This window comes from Myotis brandtii, unplaced genomic scaffold (genome assembly GCF_000412655.1).
Source record: "Myotis brandtii unplaced genomic scaffold, ASM41265v1 scaffold1289, whole genome shotgun sequence".
NCBI classification, from domain to species: domain Eukaryota; kingdom Metazoa; phylum Chordata; class Mammalia; order Chiroptera; family Vespertilionidae; genus Myotis; species Myotis brandtii.
The window spans coordinates 41,682-53,215 of record NW_005354543.1 but is presented as its reverse complement, the minus strand read 5'-3'; the positions used below and the strand labels follow the sequence as shown (position 1 = coordinate 53,215).

The 11,534-nt window shown below is 39.7% G+C and overlaps 1 pseudogene; it reads right to left on the bottom strand.

Moving 5' to 3' along the window:
- Positions 1-1,489: 1,489 nt before the first annotated feature.
- On the bottom strand, positions 1,490-11,396 carry LOC102254047 (annotated as a pseudogene).
- Between the last annotated feature and the right edge of the window lie 138 nt (positions 11,397-11,534).

The following is an 11,534-nucleotide window of genomic DNA, read 5'->3' as shown; positions in this document are numbered from 1 at the left end:
ACTAATTTGTGGTATTCCAAAAGTTCATATTCATATTCAAAACTATAGGTGTCAGCATGAGAACCCAAATGGTGAGCTTACTACTTCGTGAAAATAAAGCAAAATATTCACCAATTTCTACTGTCATTCATTGCATTAGTGAATTCCCAACAACTGAGCAGAAGCTACACAGGCTTGAGGGGGTAATGTGGACAAGAAGAGCTTTAAAGGCTGGGATCATAGCACTGCAAAAAGAATGGCAGCCTAGAAGACAAAGTGAAAAACCAGAGAGAAACAGGAAATAGGAAACATAAGAAATAGAATTAATTTTTCTTAGTTCAGCCAGCAGTGCAGCCTGGGAAAGGTGTCGTCTTTCCACATGCAGAGTTCATGCCAATTCTGCATCCTGAGTACAACAATGTCACTGGTATTGCAATATTCCTGTTAATTATGGAAAACCTATTACACAGAAAGCTCTGTCCTAAGTGTACTTCCATTCACCTAAACATCAAAACCAAAAATGGATATGCCCTCAGAAAGTTTTCATTCTAACACATTGGCACAGAAAAGGAAGTAACTCTGATGACATCTTGAGTTTTATAACTCAAGAATTGCCCTGACCAGTTTGGCTCAGCAGATAGAGGGTCGACCTGCAGACTGAAGGGTCCCAGGTTCGATTCCAGTCAAGGACATGTACCTTGGTTGCGGATACATCCCCAGTAGGGGGTGTGCAGGAGGCAGCTGATCGATGTTTCTCTCTCATCGATGTTTCTAACTCTCTATCCTTTTCCCTTCCTCTCTGTGAGAAAGCAATAAAATATAATAAAAAAAAAACCTCAAGAATTATTTTAAGAGATTCTTTCAATAGTATAATTCCCTAATAGAAAAAATGTGTGCCTTACAATATATCCAATATTCCATGGAAAAAAGTGCATAAGTAAAGTCCATATCATATACAACAGCTCACAGATCTTTAAGGCAGAAAGAATCAACCTCATGATTTCACACATACACCAGGAATAACACATAGCAGCATCAAGTGATATGGGAGTAGAATCACATGAATATTTCCTTCTCAAAATACTTAAAGTGATTTCAATGTAAATGAGATAATACTCTAAGAAATTGTACATATGGAAACATCAATTCTTTTGATATATTCAAGCATACAAAATATTACCTATCTACATTTAAAGTTTGGAGTACACTGTGTAAGAAACATTCTGATTTAGAGCAATACCCGAAAGGCATTTTGGCTACCTATCTAGTGTGAATTCAGTAATACTTTAAAATTCATAATCAATTACATACTTGGATAAGTTTTTACAATTTATTTTTTAATATGTTTTGATTTTTTTACAGAGAGGAAGGGAGAGGGATAGAGAGTTAGAAACATCGATGAGAAACATTGATGAGCTGCCTCCTGCACACTCCCTACTGCGGATGTGCCTGAAACCAAGGTACATGCCCTTGACCGGAATCGAACCTGGGACCCTTGAGTCCGCAGGCTGACGCTCTATCCACTGAGCCAAACCAGTTAGGGCAAGTTTTTACATTTTAAAGTCATCTAAAAGTATAAATTCCTTGGAGATTTGTAAACTGTATATTTTGAACAAAAGTCCTCCCTCCTATATCATAAATGTAGAATTTCTACCCAATTACAATCCCTAATATTGACTGAAACTGTAGGTCCAACTATATAATTTCCCACATTCTTCAGATTTAAGGTTTCCCTCTAGAATGAATTCAAATGTGAGGAATAAACTACAGATGCTGATTAAACATTTAGGACATTGTTTACATTCGTACTGATTCTCTCCAGTATGAATTCTGATGTTGGTTAAGGTTTGCATGCTGAGTAAGGTTTGTCACATTCTTTGTAACTGTTGGGCTTGTATCCAGTAATAATTATCAGACGTTGTATGACATATAAATGAAGATATACGCTTTGAAATATGGCTCATAATTTGTAAAATCTTATTTTATGATTCTCAATGATAAATCATGGCTGAATCTTTGGATGAAAACTTTATATTATTGCTCTTTCTCTTTAGAATGATTCCTAAAATGTTGAGTAGGGTAGACCTCAGATTAAAGGCTTTCTCACACTTTTTACAGTGTAAGGCTTTCCTTCAATATAATCGTCTGTTATTCAGTAAATTTTGAGCTGTGGGTACAGTCAATGCACATGCTCTACATTTGTAAGGAGAGGGAGAGGGATAGAGAGTTAGAAACATCGATGAGAGAGAAACATCGATCAGCTGCCTCCTGCACACCCCCTACTGGAGATGTGCCTGCAACCAAGGTACATGCCCTTGACCGGAATAGAACCTGGGACTTTTCAGTCCGCAGGCCGACGCTCTATCCACTGAGCCAAACCGGTCAGGGCTGTAAGGACTCTCTTTAGTATAAAGTCTCCCAGGTACAGTTAAAGGCTTTTCTACATTTTTCACATTAATAAGGCTTCTTGCCAGTATTGGTTCTGTGATATTCAGTAAGTTCTCACAACTGGTAAAGGACTTATGACACTCTTCACATCTGTAAGTCTTCTCTCAGGTATGAACTCTGCTGTGCAGTAAGTCAGGAAAACTGATGAAAGGCTGTTATATTTTCTACATCTATAAGGCTTCTCTCCAGAATGAACTCTTTGATGCTTAGTAAGGCCTGAGGAGCTGCCAAAGGTTTTGCCACATTTTCCACATTTACCTGGTACAAGGTTTCTCTGCAGCGTGAACACTCTGATGCTTAATAAGGGATGAGGACTGGCTAAAGGCTTTGCCACATTCTCTACATTTATAAGGCTTCTCTCCAGTGTGAACTCTCTGATGATTAATAAGGGATGAGGACTGGCTAAAGGCTTTGTCACATTCTCTACATTTGTAAGGCTTCTCTCCACTGTGAACTCTCAGGTGCTTAGTAAGGTCTGAGAAGCTGGTAAAGGTTTTGCCACATTCTGTACATTTATAAGGCTTCTCTCCAGTGTGAACTCTCTGATGATAAGTAAGGCCTGAGGACTGGCTAAAAGCTTTGCCACATTCTCTACATTTATAAGGTTTCTCTCCAGTGTGAACTCTCTGATGATAAGTAAGTAATGATATAACACGGAAGGCTTTGCCACATTCTGTACATTTATAAGGTTTCTCTCCAGTGTGAACCCTCTGATGATAAATAAGGGATGAGGACTGGCTAAAGGCTATGCCGCATTCTCTACATTTGTAAGGCTTCTCTCCGGTATGAATTCTCTGATGATTGGTAAATGATGTGAACTGGCTGAAAGCTTTGCCACATTCTCCACATTTGTATGGCTTCTCTCCAGTATGAATACGGTTATGTACAGTAAGATGTTTACGGCTGATAAAGGCTTTGCCACATTCTCTACATTTATAAGGCTTCTCTCCAGTATGAATTCTCTGATGTGCAGTAAGGTTTGAGGACCTGCTGAAGGTTTTGTCACATTCGCTACATTTGAAAGGTTTCTCTCCAGTGTGAATTCCCTGATGAAGAAAAAGGGTTAAGCATTGGCTAAAGGCTTTGTCACATTCTCTACATTTATACGGCTTCTCTCCAGTATAAACTCTCTGATTTTGATGAAGGGTTGCAGACTCCCTAAATGCTTTGTCACATTCGGTAAATTTATAAGGCTTCTCTCCAGTATGAAATTCCGTCAGTCTATTTAGATTGAGTACTTGACTGAAGATTCCACCACATGAATTACCTGTGTAAGCTTGCTCATCAGCATGAATATTCTCTTGTTCAGTGTTATTTAAAGATTCCTGAAAAGATTTGACAAGTCTACATCCCTTGTGTGTCTTCTCCACAATATGAAAAACCTGGCCTATAGTCTGATAGGACATTTGGTCAAAGACTTTTCCACTTTTATAATGATCCTCTGAAAGCTCAATTCTCGGTTGATTATTAAGAGATGACTGTTGCTTAAAGTTTTTCCAATGTTCGTTCCATTGGTAACTTGTGTTTCCATTATATTTATTCTGCTGGTAATGGGAGATAGAAAGTCCTTTAGTGACAGCTATAAGAAACATGTACACTTGTATAAGAACCATTTTGCGATACTCAATAAACCATGAAAGCTGTACAAAAAAGTGTTCCCAATGTATTGAAATTATAGACAAAACATAAAAATAAAATTGTTTGGGGACAAATAATGAATCCTTGTTTAAAAGATTGCCAAATTGTCTAGCTGGCGGGGCTCAGTGGTTGAGCATTCAGGTATGAAACAGGAGATGATGGTTCGTTTCCCCATTAGGGCACATGCCCAGGTTTCAGGCTAGGTCCCAATAGAGGCATGCCGGAGGCAGCCAATCAATGATTGTCTCTCATTATTTTTTTTAAATTATATTTTTATTGATTTCAGAGAGGAACGGTGAGGGAGAAATAGAAACATCAGCGATGAGCGAGAATCATTGATCGGCTACCTCCTGCACATCCCCTACTGGGGACTGAGCCCACAACCCAGGCATATGCATGTGACTGGAATGAAACCTGAGACCCTCCAGTCCACAGGCCAACACTCTATCCACTGAGCCAAACCAGTTAGGGCTGTATCTCATTATCATTACTTTTTAAAAATATATTTCTTAATTGATTTCAGAGAGGAAGGGAGGAGAGATAGAAACATCAATGATGAGCGAGAATTATCGATCGGATGCCTCCTGCACGTCCCCTACTGGGGATCAAGCCCGCAACCCAGGTATGTGCCCTTGGCCGGAATCGAACCAGGGACCCCTCAGTCTGCAGGCCCACGCTCTATCTACTGAGCCAAGCCAGCTAGGGCTGCATCTCTTTATTGATGTTTCTCTTTCTCCCTCTCCCTTCCTCTCAGAAATCAATAAAAATATATATATTTAAAAGTAGTAAGATTGACAAATTGAGCAGATTTTACTTTTATAGGAACATTATAAATATCTAAATTTTAGAAATGAATGAGTGAAAGTTTCATCCCACCCTACATTTTAAACAATTCTAATCATTATTCACAGCAAAGACTGTGTTAGCTCCTAGTTTTCCAGATTTCCTTTCTAAGGATACAGAACAGTAAAAACTTGTTTTCAACCATCAGGTGCAGAAAGAAACTGATCTGCCAATGTAACTGAGTTTTAAGTGGGAGGTTTCTCAAATGCATAGTACATTTGACACATTCTTCCTCAAATTCCAAGGCTTTCATTAAGTGTACATTATCAAAAGCACACCTTTTATATCTTACCAGTATAATTTCAGAGGATAAAGATTGAAGTGTGGGCTTTAGCAAAAAGGCCTGGTTATCTTCAGATGCCATAGCTGGAAAAAAAACCAAATTCTTAATTTTGACAATCAGATGAGTGCACTTCAAAATTACCAGCAAGTATAGGACAAATGACATTTTGAGTACTCCAAATGCAAGTGAAGGATTCAAAGAAAGCTCAAGATAGATACAATGAGTAAAAGTCCCATCAAAGAGGGACAAAGAGTTGCTTATATCTGCCAATGATACCTGCTCAAACCCCCTGACACACAATGACAATATTATCAAAACACCCCCACCTCCCAGTTTCTTCAGTGGAGAGAGCAAGATGAGGGAAATGAGTGTTCAATGATCTCTCTGTTATGAAGCATCTTGAAGAACAAATGTCTGTTGTGCATGACACAGAGTGGGAACAGAATGGCAGTACATGATGAGTGTCCTGTAGTAGCCTGTTCAAAAGACTACTTCTGAATCTCAACAAAAGATATCAAGTCATGCCCTGGCTACTTTGGCTCAGTGGAAAGAGCGTCGGCCCGTGGACCGAAGGGTCCCAGCTTCGATTCCAGTCAAGGGCACATGCCCGGGTTGCGCGCTCATTCCCCAGTGGGGGGAGTGCAGGAGGCAGCCAATCAATGATTCTCTCTCATCATTGATGTTTCTATCTCTCTTTCCCTCTCCCTTCCTCTCTGAAATCAATAAAAATATATTTTAAATAAATAATTTTTAAAAAGATATCAAGTCATGCAAAGAAACAGAAAGTATGCCATCAGAAACACAGAATAAATGTAATCAAATGGGCAATACATTAATGGAAATATATTAATTACCTGAAGAAAAATGAAAAAGAAGTATCTCAAAACCAAAAAGTAGAAAAAAAAAGACAACTATATAATGTCACCAAAATATTATATAACCAAAATAAAAATACAATAAGAAAGTATTTTACAAACACCAGACAGAAATGGGAAATTGAAAAACATAATACCCAAATTAAATAGTACAGTAGGATCATCAACGAAATACATTATAAACTTGGCCTGGCAGCGGTGGCTCAGTGAATGAGCTTTGACCTATGAAACAAAAGGTCACGGCTTGGTTTTAGGTCAGGGCATAGGCCTAGTTGAAGGCTCAATCCCAATCGTGCAGGAAGCAGCCGATTGAGGATTCTCTCTCTTCATTGATGTTTCTATCTCTCCATGTACTTTCCTCTCTGAAATCAATACAGACTATTTAAAAAATAAAAAATCAAAGAATTTGTACATAATTCATTAAAAATTTTGATTCAGGGAAAGTAGCAAATATGTGAAAATATGAAGGGAACATAAGGGACTCCTAAGGTTCTAACCTAAGGAACCTAAGGGACTCCTAAGACACTAACAAATCAACCTACAAGGGGACTCCATAAAGAGAGAATAGTGAAAAGGATTACGTAGCTTATATAAAAAATTAACAGTTGAAGGTCAGGACAATTAGAGAAAGAGACATTCAAATACAAGCAGCTCAGTGAATTATAAGTAGAATAGAATATAAACATGAGAACAGGTAAAAAAAAACAAACCAAAAACCAAACATGAAAATATCATGAATCCCAGAATACAATCCTAAAAGCATATGAAAAAATAACTTCTCAAAAAATATATTTTTAAAAAGAATAAATAAAAGGAATAAAATCTTAAATCTGCTAGAAGACACACAACGTAAAAGATAATGTGATATCAATAACTTCAGTGGGTACAGGGGTAGAGATGGCAAGTAGCACAGTTTTGTATGCAACTGACATACTGAGTTTAAAGTATATTGTTATAGCCTTAAAATATTTTAAGTAACTCCCATGATCACAACAAAAATAGAAAATAATAAAATGATCTCTGTTAATAGGTGACAGAATTGTGTGTTGTAAATCACAGACTACATATTTCTAAAAATATATATAAATCTAATGAATTTCTCAAAACATGGTATATAAAGCCAACCCACAAAGTTAGCTGTGTTCTGGTACCGTAACAGAAATTAGTACAAAATAACAAATTAAGTATGCAATTACATGAATAATAGCATAAAGAGAAATGAAATAATAGTTTACTTTATGTAAAAGGTGCACGATTTGCGAAACCGGTTTGGCTCAGTGGACAGAGCGTCTGCCTGCGGACTGAAAGGTCCCAGGTTCGATTCCGGTCAAGGGCATGTACCTGGGTTGCGGGCACATCCCCAGTAGGGTTTAAAGCCAACCCTCAAAGTTAGCGGTGTTCCTGTACCGTAATAGAAATTAGTACAAGATAACAAATTAAGTGTGGAATTACATGAATAGCAGCATAAAGTGAAATGAAATAACTAATAGTTTACTTCATGTAGAAGGTGCACGATTTGTATGCTGTAAAGTATAAAATACTGCTGGCTGCCATCTTACTTCTAGGTACATATCGAAAAATATTCACAGAGGATCTGCAAGAGACATTTACACATTGTCCATTACAATGCTATTCAGAAAAGCACGCATTAGATGGAAGTAACTCAAATGTCCATGGATAGTTGAATGAATGAGTAAAATTTACCCTATATATATAATGCAATACTATCCTCTCAAAAAATAAAAAGTTATTATCACCTGATACCACAAAGAGAAACATGGATGACACTTTTTCACTAAAGCACACATGTCACAGAGAGACAGATAGTACATGATTTCCCTCAGGTGAGTAATCTAATGTAATCTATGTTAAAAAAAAAAAGTAGTTAGAAGCAAGCCTTCCTTGTAAAGCAAATGAGGAAGTAGTGGTTTAATACATGAGAGATTCTGCAAGATGGAAGTTTTGAGAGATTAGGTACAAAACACAGAGAGTAAGAATCTACCCTAGAAAGCAGAAGCCCCCTAAAGATATCCTACATAATAAAAGCCTAATATGCTAATGATATGCTAAGGCAACTCAACTGCTCGCTATGACGAGCACTGACCACCAGGGGCAGAAAGTCAACCAGTTGCTATGATGTGCACTGACCACCAGGGGGCAGATGCTCCAACTGGTAGGTTACCTTGCTGTTGGGGTTCCACTGATTAGAACTGAGCAAGACAGGCAGACACACCCTGGAGCACTCCCGTGGTCCCTCCCCGGTTGGCCAACGTTTCACGTCTTTCCTCAGCCCAGATCGTGCACTGGTGGGGTCCCTCAGCAGGCCTGTGCCTTCTTGCAATCTAGGACCCCTTGGGGGATGTCGGTGAGCCAGTTTTGGCCCGATCATGCCAGGCCAAGGGACCCCACTGGTGCATGAATTTGTGCACCAGGCCTCTAGTTAAAATAATAAAAGGAACAAAACCCCTGCATAGGAAATCAGGAAAGAAGTCATCCTCACCCAGGGAGGCCAGGTTGCTGCAGTTCTCCACCATCACATCCAGGTACAATTTCCGCTGAGCTGGGTCCAGGCATTCCCACTCCTCCTGAGAGAAATCTATGGCCACATCCTTGAAGGTCAGCGGTCCCTGAAAGAAAAGACACATTTATATAGAGGTCACCAGAAGAGTTCATAATGTCACCCAACATGAAAACAGTGTTAGGAGAAGAGGTTTGGACCTAGGGGTGTATCTTGAATCATCCAATAAAATTCTCTGATGTATTTTCGAACACTGACAAATGAGGATGACACATGTCAACAATCCATGGTATAGATTTCACTTTTCAGGAAGATAAACTTTAAAATGAGGGTGTGGACACAGGAATATGAATTTCTGAGTGCTGTGTTTGCGTCATTAAGGGTCAGTGGTGTATATTTCTCAGCGGAAAATGTCAAGATGAGTCTAAATTTAAGCACTTCTTCAAGTGTAACAAAGAAAAAGACTGCACTTTTCGGAAAATACAAATGCTGATTCATGTTCTGAGTTGAGGTCTCTGTTTCCACTTGTGTAATAAGCTCACTTTTTACTTGTGATACCAATGTTACCAGATCACGTACCGTATGTCTGAATACACAGAAAATGAAAACACAGGAAAAATTCATATATAACTTTGATCTCAAGGGATTTGTTAATGGAATTTATAGTTCTCATGGAATAGGACATATAGAAGCCACAATCCTATTTGAAAATTTACTACGGGTATTCTTAGAACAATATCATCTGCCTGGTCCAGTGGGTGTGCCTCAGTGGTTGAGCACTGACCCATTAACCAAGAGGTCACTGGTCAGGACACATGCCCAGGTTGCCAGATTGATTCCAATGTGGGGCATGCAGAAAGCAGCCAGTCAATGATTCTCTCATCATTCATGTTACTATGTCTCTCTCTCTCTCTCTCTCTCTTTTTGCAATCAATAAAAATATACTTCAAGAATGAGAGAGGAAAATATAGCAACTGCTGACATTGACTATCAAAAGAAAATAGGAAAGAAATAAGGAAAGGGAAACAACCTAGCAAGGCAAAACATCAAAAGTAGAGAAATAAATCCAAAGATATTAGTGGAAAAGCAAATATAGCCTCTGACCCAGGACACATCTTTTACCTGAGAAGCAGCCATCTGGTCCTGGCTACTGATCCTGGTCCTCAGATGTTTTCTCAGGTGACAATATGTTGAGGAGTCACAGAATGTGCTTTCAAAGGCGTCTGCACAGCCTGTTAATCAGCTCACCTCACACCCACAGTGAGAAGAACCTGCAAATGAAGGAAAGGCCACCTCATCCTGCATTTGTCACAGGAGACTCAGGAACAATGAGCTCCTATATGTGAAATGTTTTCTTCTGTCTTCATGTGTCTGTCCTTTCAAAGACTTTCACAAATTCCTACAGCAATGAGAGCATGTGCTGATTTTCTGAAACACCAAACGCAACATAGCACCCCCTTCTTCCCCCCAAAAGAGCCTGCACTGAGGCCCATGCTATGCCATCTTTAACCAATTCACTCCTGAGGCCTCTGAAGCTCCCCCAGAGCTGATTTCAGTAGCGCTGGGTAACACATCAGTCCCAGCACACCTGAGACCTGTGGGTAGTATAATGGTGTCACAGCACAGCTGCTCTGAGTCCATATATCCTTCTGAATTCTACTTGACTATGCCACGTATCAGAGTAGGACACATGCGCAAGAGTGCTTAGTCCTAAATCCTGCCCATAGTGCTAATTGTGAGAGCAAGTTCCACCTTGAACCCTGCTCACTGCACCAACTGTTGCAAACTTAGTCTAAGTTCTTCCTTTACCTTCAGCTCAACTACCCCAACTGTGGGGTCCTTGTTTCTCTGCCAGGGACTGGACCTTCTTGAACGTGAAATAGTAGAAGGAGAAGCCATAAGAAGATGTGGGTATATAAGAGAGTCTTTACTGTAGAAGCTAGAAGCTAGTGGCCCTAAAGCACTGCTAACAATGAGCCATCAGACAAAACAGCTCTTCACAACAGTCCTATACAGGCAGCCGCACACCTGCTGCCAAACAAATACATCTTTCCCACAAAGTAGCAGAAGCCTCTGTACCCACAGCCTGAAGCAGCAGCAGTATTCTCTATGCCTACAGCTATCATCTGAGCAGCTGCACGCTGCCTGTGTACTCACAGTCTCACATAGTAGCGGCACCTGAGCTCCCTGCATCTACCCAGGCTCTTTAGCATGCAGGTTTCACAAGGTAGTTATATCTGAGCTCTCCACAAGCTCATAGCCTCACATCATAGAAGTACCAGCTCTCAGCTTCATCTGAGGTCTCTAACCTTACTAATATACTTTAATACTACTTATACAAAAGAGGCTTCCTGCCAACAGTGACATCAATCCTTTGGGTTATAGAAGGGCACAGTGTAGATTGCAGTGGCCTTTTATCTGTGTACAGTCCTTGCTCACCCTGATTAAGATTCCCATGCTCAGAGTGTCCTTAGCTATCTGACATAGTACAGATGAGTCCACCACTCTAATTGCCCTTGACTATATGGTATTACTGGCATGGTTCCCACAGATGATTTGAAGCAAGAAGTTTTACCAGTGCAGGTTGCCCAGGTAGATTTCCTTCATCTTTTCCCAGGAAATTGCAGAGAATGTAGATCTTAACACTAAAGTCTTTGGGAAAGGTTAGATATTCAAATATGCTGATCAAGTGAATTCACCATGAACAGATGGTCTCTGTGGGAATTAAATTTCAGGTCAGCCCTAACTGATTTGGCTCAGTGGATAGAGCATCAGCCTGCAGACTGAAGGGTCCCAGGATTGATTCTGGTCAAGGGCATGTACCTTGGTTGCGGGCACATCCCCAGTAAGGGGTGTGCAGGAGGCAGCTGATCTATGTTTCTCTCACATTGATGTTTCTAACTCACTCTCCCTCTCCCTTCCTCTCTGTAAAAAATCAATTAAATATATT